Below are 12,765 nucleotides of genomic sequence, written 5' to 3'. Positions count from 1 at the left end.
TGTTGCTCATCTTTCCAGCACTTTATTTAGCATCTACTAGACCAAACAAAATCCCATGCACACATCCAAACTTAGAATTCTTCTTCTTTAGGGCTCTAAAGTAACAAATATAGTCTCCAATTATATTTTGGTGTGTTGGCCATATAATGAAAATAACAGACGACTTGTTTAATACTACCGGAAAACTGGATTTTTGTTTCAGGCTATAATATTGCCCTCTAATGTGCTTCAATTAGTACATCAACGTCACTCCTTACTCGGGGAAGAAAGATACCAGTCATTTACCCAAACAACATGTTTCTCACCCTTGCATTATTATACAACCGGAAAATATTTTCAAGAGTATTCTTGGTAACCTAAAATTACAAGGGTAATGTGTTTACAAGGGTAAAAAAATACAATGCTCCCAAGCAGGCCCTTAATGGACATTTATTAATGAGCATCATATTATTTTTGTTCATATATTAATTTATACTTTTAAAAATATATAAATAACTAAGCAATACTTAATTATAACCTATAACTAACTCTTAGAGCGACAGCAACATGCAGACTTGGATATAGTAATTCATTAATCGCCGCGCTGCAATTTAAAATCACGTCGGCGCCGGCATTGGTTGGACCGGAGCTGCCCTACGTGGGTGTCTGTTGGCTTCGCATCCTTCAATTCCTCGTCGCCCGATGGGATGCTTGTGCCAAAGAATGTTACAATAATTAATGTCTGGTTTAGTTTGATTTTTTTTAAAAAACATCGTATCAAAACTTTAAACACATATTTGAAGTATTAAACGTAGTCTAATTACAAAACAAATTTTAGATTTCGCCTAGAAACTGCGAGACGAATCTTTTGAGTCTAATTAATTCATCATTAACATATGTTGGTTACTGTAGCACTTATGACTAATTATTCCCTAATTAGATTCAAAAGATTCGTCTCACTATCTCCTCTATAATTGTGTAATTAGTTTTAATGTTTATGTATATTTAATGTTTCATTTAGATGTCCAAAAATTCGATACGATGTTTTTAGGAAAAGTTTTTGTGAACTAAACTGAGCAAGGTCTTTTCTTCTTTATACTTGCTCAACGAAGCAACTTGTTCAGCTAGCTGTCTCAAGGCTATTTAAAGGATGACCATTTGGCTTTTTAATGAAAAAAATCAAACGATATATTTGTAATGAAAAATAATTTATAAATATTTTTTATATGTGTAACGATTCTTAAAAAGAAATATAATTTATGTTGGTGTTGCTAATTTTAGGATTATATACATGTGTACGCGTTTAGTAGCACATTTGCCTACACAAAGGAATATGTTTGATGCATGTCTTTTATGATATTCAAGCATGCATGTGTAATATATAGATGTGCGAGTGGCAGTTTCTCCAAATATACACTGAAATGATTTGATTATATATTGTAAGACCTCTCGCTCTCTCTATGCATGCTGATCTAAATATCAAGAAATTAGTATTATATTCCAATGTATCGCATGGAGCCATGGACAATTGGCTGTCATTACACATGAAATCGTTCAGGATATGCATCTAGCTGGCTGGAAAAGATCCACTGATCCACTGGCCGGTAGCGTGGTACATCGCTGCAGATTTTATTCTAAATTAAAATGTCTGATTTGATTTTCTTTCACTGCGTGTGAGAGTTGCATGCGATCCTTGAATTGTGCTCCCGCTGTTTTACAACTTAAAATGTTTGCTTTTTTTCGTGCAATATTTGATCATTTATCATATTTAAAAAATTATGAAAATATCATTTAATTTGCTTGTGACATACTTTATTATCAAAAGAATTTTAAGCATAACTTGCCATTTTTTATATTTGTATTAAATTTTTAAATAAGACGAATGATCAAACGTTGCAACCAGAAAAGTCAAACATCTTGTATTATGAAACGGAGGTAATAATGATGTCCATAATTTTAGTAGAATCAACATATGCAATCTTTTGACTAATACTTGACCAATAACACACACTTTATTTCATGAAATGCATGAATGTGACATCATTAGATTCATATTCGAAAGCACTTTCATTATAATATTGATTTTATAACCATAGATAATATATTATACAAAAATTAGTCAGAGTTTTGTATTGGAGAATGTGTAAAGAACATGCACATTCTATAATTTGGAGTGGAGGAAGGGAAAAAAAGGGATTTTCGTAGGAACTGAGCTAATTACTGCAAAATTCTTGTATTCCAACGAAGCTCCGATATAGGAGATTTGTAGCTATTAGTTTAGTTTCCACAAAATCAATTTCTTTTAAATCCTTCATTCCTTACAGAGAACTTCTTAAGTTCTTTTTTTTCTTCTGCATAGAACTGTCCGTGTCCAAATTAGCCGACACTGAGCATCATTATAAAGAGGGCGAACGGATCAAATCACATGGAGATGTCTGCTTAATTATTGCTTCTGGATGCACGATGCCTGATCGATAGGCTGATCTGAATGAATGTGATGCATGCACACAATGATATATATATGTCATATGTGTGCATGCTTAGAGAGATTTGGATATGTGTCATATATATATATGGCACCCGGGGAATATGATTTTCTTTCTCCTAGCATGCCTGCCAGCACAATGAATTAGCTAGTGGTAGGAAACCGACGGCCAGCGTTGGATGTGAGCCAGCTAGCCCACAGTGTTGGACGTCCATGTCTAAGGTTTGCTTTCGGTGCTTTCCTCGTCGGTTGTCCACGTACGGCAATAATCCTTCCGTCGCGTCGCTTCGGCGAATATACGTAATATATGTTTTTGTATTTGAAAGCTTTTATTGATATCCAAAAATTATATAAAGATGACATAAGAGCATTGAAAACACTTCTGGTCTCTCATAGTTTTTCCTTATAGTATGAATTAGACTACGATGTTACGATAAACATGCTCATCAGTCTTATTAGAACATTTAAAAATAGACTGTGCATGAAGTACTATGTGTGGTATAAAGCTAATCATCCACATATTTTTGCTTCTGCTTATGCTTACAAGACAAAATTTAAATTTTTAACCTTAAATTTGGAGTTGATTTGAGGTTTTTTTTCATGTTATTTTAGTTCTAGCCTTGTCTTTTAGATTGCTAAGAATACATATATGAAAGTTTTATTTAAAAATTATTTTTCATTTATAAATATGCCATTTGGTTTTTTTTTCTAAAAAGCCAAATAATCACCCCCAGTGTTTTGTAAATTAATCTCACATGCACTAATTATTAAAATAAACCATGAGAGCTGAAATGCCAGTCCTTAATTATATATGTTCAAGAATTGAGGAATTGGAACTGTCAAGAAAACTATTCTACAAGCTAGTTTCTAGGCCCTGATTATGTGTGGCGTTTGCAAGGACGCAAAGAAAAGCATAAGAATTGAAGCTGTCTGCAGATGTAGATGCTTAGATTCGTAAGCACAATCATTCATATAAGTGCGCACATTGTCAGTTTTCGGCACATCCTATCTGTCTCAATCTCTCTTTGATGATGTCCTCTCATCTAGGCATGGGTCATGTACTATGAACTTTGGATGTACTTCCTCCTCCATCTTTTTATTTATCACAAATGATGTTATAGAGGAGAGCACAAATTAACACATAATACCTCCGTTTTATATTATAAGACTTTCTAATCTGGTCTAGATGGATAACTCTATATCTAGATTCATCCATTTGTTTAGATTTATTATCATCTATTATGAATCTAGACAAGATTAGAAAACTTACATTTGTGCAACGAAGGAAGTAGGTCCCATTAATAATCTCTCATTCATGGTATCCAACCCATCGATTTATAATATTCCATATTATCTAAGAGTCAGTGTAAATTTTGATATAGACAGTTTCGAAAATTAAAATATTGACATGGCTGCCTCTCGTGTGCATAGATATATAGCACCGGATGCTTAAGTGCTTCTTTGAAACCGATGATATTTGGAGGATATGAAACCCATGGATATTTGTCTTATGTCTTATTTGGGAAAAAAAAACAGTTATCTCAAGATTGTATGAAATTTATACGAATCGACTCGATTCATCGAACTTGAAGGACTTTTTAACATGAGATCGAACCTCATGGTAATTTCGTTTCGTGTCTTTCTCCAAATCCTTTTGCATCATTCATGCATTTGTTAGAATACCGCATTATTCTAAACGAGCCATAAGATAGGATCTATAGTAGATCCAGTAGCGCGAAAGATGTGTGAAAAAAATATATGAATTGTGGATGACCATGAATTATGCAAACAATCAATTACCTCATTGTGCATGTTTGCAATTGCAAAGGAATCCTGAAATTTTTTGGTTGCTGCCAGCTGCTAGCTAGCTCACTCAAATCACATATGGATATGATCTCAAGAAAACCGGAGGAATTTCTGATCTTGTCGGCTGAACCCTTCTGATGGACGCATCAAGGACAAGGTCACAAGGAGCAGGACCAACTTGCGTAGCCACTCCTATGTCCAACTGCCTCATTGTCTCCATGGCAACACGGCATGGGCACCTGGACCAGGAATCAATCTGCCGAACCAAAACCTGTTGCTAATTAATTAATCGTGTGTCATTGGGCTTTAATCACACAACTTGATTTAGCTTAAACTCCATGATTAGAACCAAAGTGATAAAGGAGTGCTTGATAGCTTTAATTAACTAACTAACTAACTTATTAATTAACTGATTAATTAATTAATTATTCTACCGGTCATATAGCATCATGTTTATATATACCTTGTGGTGTATAGGTTGGCATTAGGGATTAGTGTATGCCCCTCTTGTCTGATACTACTTCGGTTGTTTAGTTAAGATATGATTACATAAGAGCAGGTACAATAGCAGGCTATAAGCCAGCTATAAGTATATTTTAAAGAGATAAGTGGAAAAAGAGAAAAGAGATGTGCTATTAATTTATAGCCAGCTGCACACGGGCTCCAAGATAAAATATGTGTATGACATATGGAACCATGTATTGATGTTTTGTAGCTAACTATTATATGCATTGGCTATTAGATTGACTATAGATGAATTGGAGCTCGTAGTTGGCTATATTATTGAACTTGCTCTTAGATATTAGTGTTTTAGAAAGGAAGAGAAGGTATTAATTGCGGATGATTAATTAGGCTTGGGATTAAATAAGACCTGATTAAAGGTGACGTGCATAAGTTGCTTGAGATTTGAGAAGATGCCATTGTTGATATCTAAGTGAGCTGGAGACCAAATCTTTGCCGATATTTGATACCCACCAGCCTGGAGGAGGAGATGACATAAACTGGCCTGATCTTAATTAATTTGCAGTGTTCAGTTGCCTAAATACACTTTCTGCACGAGAGGTCGCCAATATATATCTGGTGAAGTATTGCATATATAATTATATAGAACAACGCCGGAGGTGCCCTTTTAATTAAGTTATAGACGTGTTTGGTTGCTTGCATCAGGTGGCCCATGTCTGTGGATGTAACTTCATCTTGCTTGGTTGCCTAGGGCCGCGTTTGGACGTAAGAAGGCTATTCGGCACGGAAAACGTAGTAATAGATTAGTATATAATTAATTAACTATTAGTTATAAAAATTATAAAAATATATTAATATAATTTTTAAAATAACTTTTCTGGCGCATTGTTTACTAGTTTAGAAAATGTGTGCGTAAAAAACAAGATAATCCAGCTTATTAATCCGAAGGAACAAACGCGGCTTGCCTTTGTTCGGCCAAATCCAGTGAATAAGAGATCCCCTCAGAGAATGCCATTAGCACTAATAAATATATTTGATGTACTGACATATTGTGCACTTGTGCAAGTGTACATCCTCATTTGACAATTTTTACAATTGTTTTTCTAAAAGCCCATAAAATGAACTTCAATGAATTTAACTGAGAAAATATTGTATATAGAAAAAAGTTCATCTTGTCTAATTGGTAGGAATTTTCATAAAAAAAAATAGGTGGTAAGATCACCCCTAAAAATAGGATAGCCATGTCTACAGTTTATGCAAACAACCAAATAAGATTATTTCTAAACCATATATCTCATACAATCAACAAACACAATCTCATGCCAGCTAGACTAAACCAATGCAAACAACCAACCAGTTAGTCCCTCCGTCCAGAATAAGACAAACTTTACGTTTGTGTGTCCAGTGTTTGACTATCCGTCTTATTTGAAAAAAATTTAAGAATTTTTTTAAAAAATTAGTCACACGTAAAGTACTATTCATAATTTATCATCTAATAAAATCAAAATATAAATCGTAAAAGAATTTTAAATAAGACGAAAAATCAAATATTATAGATAAAAGTGAAAGATTAGTTTATTTTTTGACGGAGGGAGTATACGGATATCTCTATAGCTAGATCAAACTTAACTTAGATAACTTGGAAGGAAGAGATCGGCCAACATAAGGGGATTAGAGCAACAAAACACACTCTGATCCTGTTTCTTTTTTACTCGCATATTCATAGTTTACTTTGAGTGCGAACATTCCACCTAATATAACTTTACGAGGAATCTAAGGCAGTACATCTCGCAAACAAAAAAAATAGTCCGAGTAAAAATGTATTTCCAAATAGAGATTGTTAATAGATTGTGTTCTTTTACCTAACAAGACCTACAAATTCATTTCTTAAGGGCACGTTTAAAGGACTCTTGTTACCGTCTCTGTCGCTAGACGCTACATACTCGCTAACGCGAAATAGAGAGGCGATAGGAGAGATAAAATATGTTGTTTTACATAGAGTCAGCAAAACATCAACTCTTGGTGTATAAAACAAGAAGGCAACTAGAAAATCTACTTGTACATATGCTGACTCTAATAAGAGACGTCGACCAGATGAAATACGAACTAGGAGTTAATTAGACTATAATTATGAAGAGTCAGCTTGAGAGACTTTTGTATGATAAGTTTTTTCTGATAACGTAGCTCGATATAGAGCTCGTAATAAACTCTACCATTTAGCATGCCCTAATCTCGGCCCATATCTGAATATGGCCGCCCGTAAGAAAACCTCGGCCAATCTGCCTACTTTGCTCAACGGAAAATATCAGCCCACGAGTGCATTGATCCACTTATTTCCCGTTAACGATTTCAGCTCACCTTCGAATTTGGCCCGCTTAATTGTGGTCACTGAATTCAGCCTAAAGTCAAATTTAACCCTATTAGTTCTTGTCATCAAATTCGGCCCTTTAAATAGCACCTTACTCCTGTCACATATTTAGCCCACCAATGAATTCGGACACAAATCTTATCATAGAACCTGAAGAAAGCAAATTTAGCCCTCCTTGCAACTTGAGTGACTATATTAGCTAGTCACCTAAATTTTATTCTAAACTTCAAATATTTATAACTAGAGGCGGTGATGACCTGGAGTCTCATCATTTTGGTTTTAACAAGCATAATTTATTGACAATTAAAAATAATTTATGGGTAAAATTTTTATATACGTACTCTTAAGACAAAGTCTGAAAAATAAACTACTATAAAAAAAACCTTAAAATCAACTTTAAACTTAAGTTTAAAAAATTTAAATTTTGGCTTATAAGCATAAGCATAAGCGAAAAAACGAGGGACCTACTTAATTCCAGCTTCACTATGCACACAAAAGGATTTATAATTTGTCTTAGCAAGTTATTTCAGTGTGCTTCCCATCATGCAAGAGGACTATCGTGTTGTGTTGCGTCTACACTGCCTTTCAGATACTCGACTTAACCAAGATAGAAGAAAAAAACAAAATTTGAACAGCAAATGTTTCCTGAATTCCCTTGACAGTTTTGGTGGCTTAGCTTGTGTACATAGTATCTATGAACAAGAGGCCGGCCAATGAATGGTCCTTGCCAGCAGGTATGTTTGAGGCCAGCCAAGAACATGCATGACAAACAGACAAAATTTGATCGATCATCCTGCCAGCTAGTAGCTGTAGATTGCACCCACAAGTCCACGCATTGGGGATCAATGGAGTATTGCACATTGATGAGTGCAATAACACCACCATCAAACATTTCTGCTGCAGGTCCAGGACCAGTATGAGTACTGCCAAATGTACAGAAATTTTTACTGTCAAATTAAATTTGTAAAATGTTTACAGAAGAACCCAACACCTTTTTAGCATTGCATATATGATTTTTATGTGCGAAGGTTTTATTGCAATACGAGGGGACCATAGGTTGAGGAGAACAACTTGAAGGTGGCTAGACTGTAATTTGAATTTATATATAAAGAGTTTATGACATCTTATTTAAATTAATAAGTAGACTATAGCGTTAGCACGGGTTATCCTCATGTTGACGTCATGCTTGATCATTTGTCAACTAATTGCACAAATAATTAAGCACGGGCGGCAAACTAGGACCAGCTCCTTTACTCAACTGTCATTGTCAAATGACAAACGGACATTGTTAATGTTTATGATTAGTAGTACGTTCTTGCAATAATTGGGTTTCATCAATGGCGTTGACTTGAGTTTCCTAATTAAGGGCTCATTGAGTTGACCTCTTGAAATATATATATACAGTACCCCATTCGTCCGAAAATACGATGCACAGCACACGGTAGAGGATAAATTAATGTCAGCAGTAAAAGCCAGTGTAGTTACTAGTAGCTTAGTGTGGTACACTCTTGTAATTACCACTGTAACTACAGTTGTTTTAACTGAGTACTGTATGCCTTGATGGACTCTTCTTTCTTCTTCATTTTCATAACCCAGTCTTGTCTTTTTAACAGCCAAGAGTACAAACGTAAAAATCATATCTTTAAATTATTTTTCGTTGCATCAGGCATGTATTTTTTATATAGTGTTATTGACTTTTATATTTATGCTTGATCATTTGTCTTATTCAAAAATATATATAATTATTAATTATTTTGTTATAATTTGATTTATTATTATATAAACTTTAAGTATAACTTATAATTTTGTATATTTCTTTAAATAATACGAACGGTCAAATGTAAATATAAAATTCAATGGTGTTATATAAAAAATATAGAGAGGGTATGTTTCACTTATAAAAGCCTGGGTGGCCGGTGACGCTTGTAAAAATTAATGCCTTCTGGAGGTTATTGGTGTGCACAACACATAAGGTATCGTGTCAGTTTTTTTGATGATGAAAATGACTCACATATTCGGTATATACCAATAGGTACATATATAGACAGTGAATTTTAAAAGATAAACAAAATGATTCAAAGTAATGCGACAAATTCCTATTTCCCTCCTGATTCAGCTAAATTGAATATCAATTACATATATAACGAAAGTATATAGAAAGAGCAATTTTATCATCCTTAAGGAGGTACCACTATTTTCTATATAAAATTTAATATTTCTTTGTACCTTAGATACTAAAAGATACCAAATTTTATGTATAAAACAGTGGTACCTCATATACCTTCTCAAGGATAAAAAAAATGCTCATATAGAAACTACACCATCTAAAGTTAAAAAAAGGCTTTGGCTATCAATAACGTCGGCTGGAATATATGAATATATTTTCCAACTAACACAATACACTACTTCTAAATATATTTTCAGCAGATTTTTTTTAATGGATCTAGGCACTCCACGAGCCATTTACAAAAAATATTTTTAGCATTTCAGGGAGAGGGTCATTGAACATAGATACACATCGCCAAATGCATTATGCAACGTGTGGCATTCAAAGAAATGATGACGTACGCATGGTTCTATTTTAATTGCAAAAACAGCAATGCTTTCGTCCACCCGCTCTAGAAAAAGTTTCTTTTAGCAAGGTTATTTTTGTTAGGATTTTTTTAAACCATAAAAGACTTTCACTTTTTGTTTGTATATCGATAACATGCTCTCTCGTGGATCATTATATCAGAGATCATGGGCACATTATACATAACTTAATCGAAAACCGCTCATTTTATGTTTGTAAACACGTATAAAAATCATCACATTCCACAAGGTCATATTTAATAGACGATGCACTAAATCATCCCATGCAGCTAGGTATCGTGTAGGTGGGATAAAAAATTTTTAATCCACCACGTAAAACGGTCTTCCCTTAGACATACAAGTACTCTCATAAAAATGTGCTATTTATAGGGGGAAAATCACCTCTTTGGTCCATTTTTCTCTTGGACAATGGTGGCTCGACTCTGGTAAAGGGAAGAGGGGTCAGGGTCATCCTTCTTATCCTTAGTAGAACTAAGGTGTAGATCCATTGGTCCATCCTATTTATCGAACTAGTCTCATAGTCTTGTGTAGATCAAGAACAATGAAATGGAGAGAACCGCTAGCATCCAATTGCTCTTGCCTGTTTTCCCTCAAAGATAGAGTACATCATTGACTCTTGCTTCGAAGATTTCTTTTTGTTTGAAATTTACTAGGTACTTCTCCTAGCACACCGAGTCTTCCCAGGAAGAGGTTGTGCATTGTCTCTTCTCCGGCAACTTCTTTCTTGTTGAATTGGGGTAGTCAGATTCGATCTTTTTTGCGATGGATCTGCTTCAGCGTCGGCCTTCTTCTTCGTTGGCTTCAACAAATAGACATAGAAGGTATGATGTGGCCGAACTTTTCTTCTGCTTACCAATGCCTGAACCACCCAAACGAGGTCTCGATTGGGTTCATGTCGAGAGTCTGAGATGCCTGCACCTTTTGTAATTTGCCGTGAGCTTCTTGTGTCCACCATTGCTGCTCTCTTGACTAGATCGTGGTTGTTGTGGGCATAGGCGCATAGCAAAGGAAAGGACACTGTGTGTGCATCTTTTTTTTTTTGTTAGGTCTTTTGTATATATCTAGGTATATGTGTATATTGCCCATCTTGAGAGAGTTAGAGAGGGTTCTACAAACTAGATGGACTCCTAGTTCTATTATATAATATATCGTGATGAAACTCAGTTTGTTCTTTTTTAGAAAACTTTTAATCACTGGTGAGTGTGTGATTACTCATTCATTCTAGCCAAAATGGGATGTGCGTCATGGTCCCAAAATGGCCTCAATCATAACCACTCGTGTATATGCGCGATTTGGTAGAGCCGTCTCTAGTGCTGTCCTTTTCGATCCCTTGAACCCCAAAGGGGACAGCATTACTGTTTGTTAGCACTAATAAAAGAGACATATATATAGACCAACACATGAGCAAGATGCAAGAAAAGAAAGAGATGATGACAAGCTGATTGCGTCAGACAAAAGACATTATCTCGCAATCATATAAAACGGAGTGCATTAGTATAGTGCATGCTTGAGCTTGGGCTGGCCTCAGTACTCTCGAGCAAACCCCAGTCTTCAGTTACCAATAACGGTTGCCATTCAAACAGTCTTTTCCAATGATAGAGCTAGGCTCTTTTGTCGGGATCAATAGACCTCCAAAGCAAAATTCTATAATTACTTAACAAAATGTGTTTTATTTCTAAGCATAACTCTATGTTTAAAAGAGTCAACTCTCGCGATATTCTCCGCTAGCTTCGCGGCTTTGCCGCTTGTTGTCACCCCATCTCTTCCCTTCTGCTTATGCTTATAAGCTAAAATTTAAACTTTTAACTTTAAATCTAGAGTTGATTTAGGGATTTTTAGTTAAAATTTATTTTCTAGCCTTAACTTTTAAATTAATAAAAATACATATATAAATTTTTTATTCATAAGTTATTTTTCGCTCGTAAATATGCCTGACAATCACCCTCTTCCTCTCCATGGCGGTCGATGCGGTGGTCCAGCTAGGGACCTTTTCGTGTAGCATCATTGGTCTAGAGAACCTCTCCAGGAAGACTCCAACGGCACAAAAAAATTGCGACGTGAAAAAACACTTTTTTTTTTAAGTCCACTTGACAGTTAACGTTGGCAAAGAGATTGTTCGGCATCATTCTCACTGGTAGGTGGGCCCATGAGCCAAACGTTTTTGCATCCACAGCAAAGTAAAGAAAAAAGGTTGCTCTGGCTTGCAGGACGCCATGCTGGTGGCCCCACGTGTCAGCCTCTCTGGACCAGTCAACTTTACACCAAGCACCCTCTCATACATGAAAGCTTGAGTTGCATAAAAGCCCCTCGGAAGAATCCAAACGTTAGGAAAGAGGACGCCTGGGTGAGTCACCAAAAGCATCCTTATATAAATGGAATCAAAACGATTTGAATTTGAATTTAAATTTAAATTTAATCTTATCGCCAGCTTACCGTGCAACATGGATATTGGGCTCAATCGTTTCGCAGATGCAACTGCTTATAAGCTAAAATTTAAATTTTAGAACTTAATTTTGGACTTGATTTTATGGTTTTTTCATTATGGTTTATTTTACACATTTCGCTTTTAAGTCGCTATGGACACATATATAAAAGTTTTACCTGCAAATTATAATTCGTTTGCAAAAACGTATTTTTACTTATTACTCTAAAAAGCGAAACGATGGGAGCCAGTTCACCTAGTACCAGGTATTAGGTTATTCGTAGGCCTTTTTTAGTCATGCCGGTATATTAGACATGCCAAAACCCTATTAAAAAAACCCTTCTCTAAAAATTTTAAAAAAACCTATTAAAAGCCAGTGGACTGACGTGGTATGACAACTTTGGTGTGGCCAAATGGGATGATTTCAATTTAAAATATATTAAAATGTGCAAGGAAATATTTATGTGGATCAACATGCTCGTAACGTTAATAAATTAAGTTCCACAAAAAAAATTAATTAATTAAATTTATCTATTTCATGGATAATTTTAAGTTCATTGTCATCCTCATATAGACATCACGCTTGATCAATTTTCAATTAATTGCATAAGTGATTCAGTACGGGTGACAAACTAGCTAGGACCAGCTCCT

This window comes from Oryza brachyantha, chromosome 2 (genome assembly GCF_000231095.2).
Source record: "Oryza brachyantha chromosome 2, ObraRS2, whole genome shotgun sequence".
Taxonomy (NCBI): Eukaryota; Viridiplantae; Streptophyta; class Magnoliopsida; order Poales; family Poaceae; genus Oryza; species Oryza brachyantha.
This window is presented reverse-complemented; position numbering follows the sequence as displayed.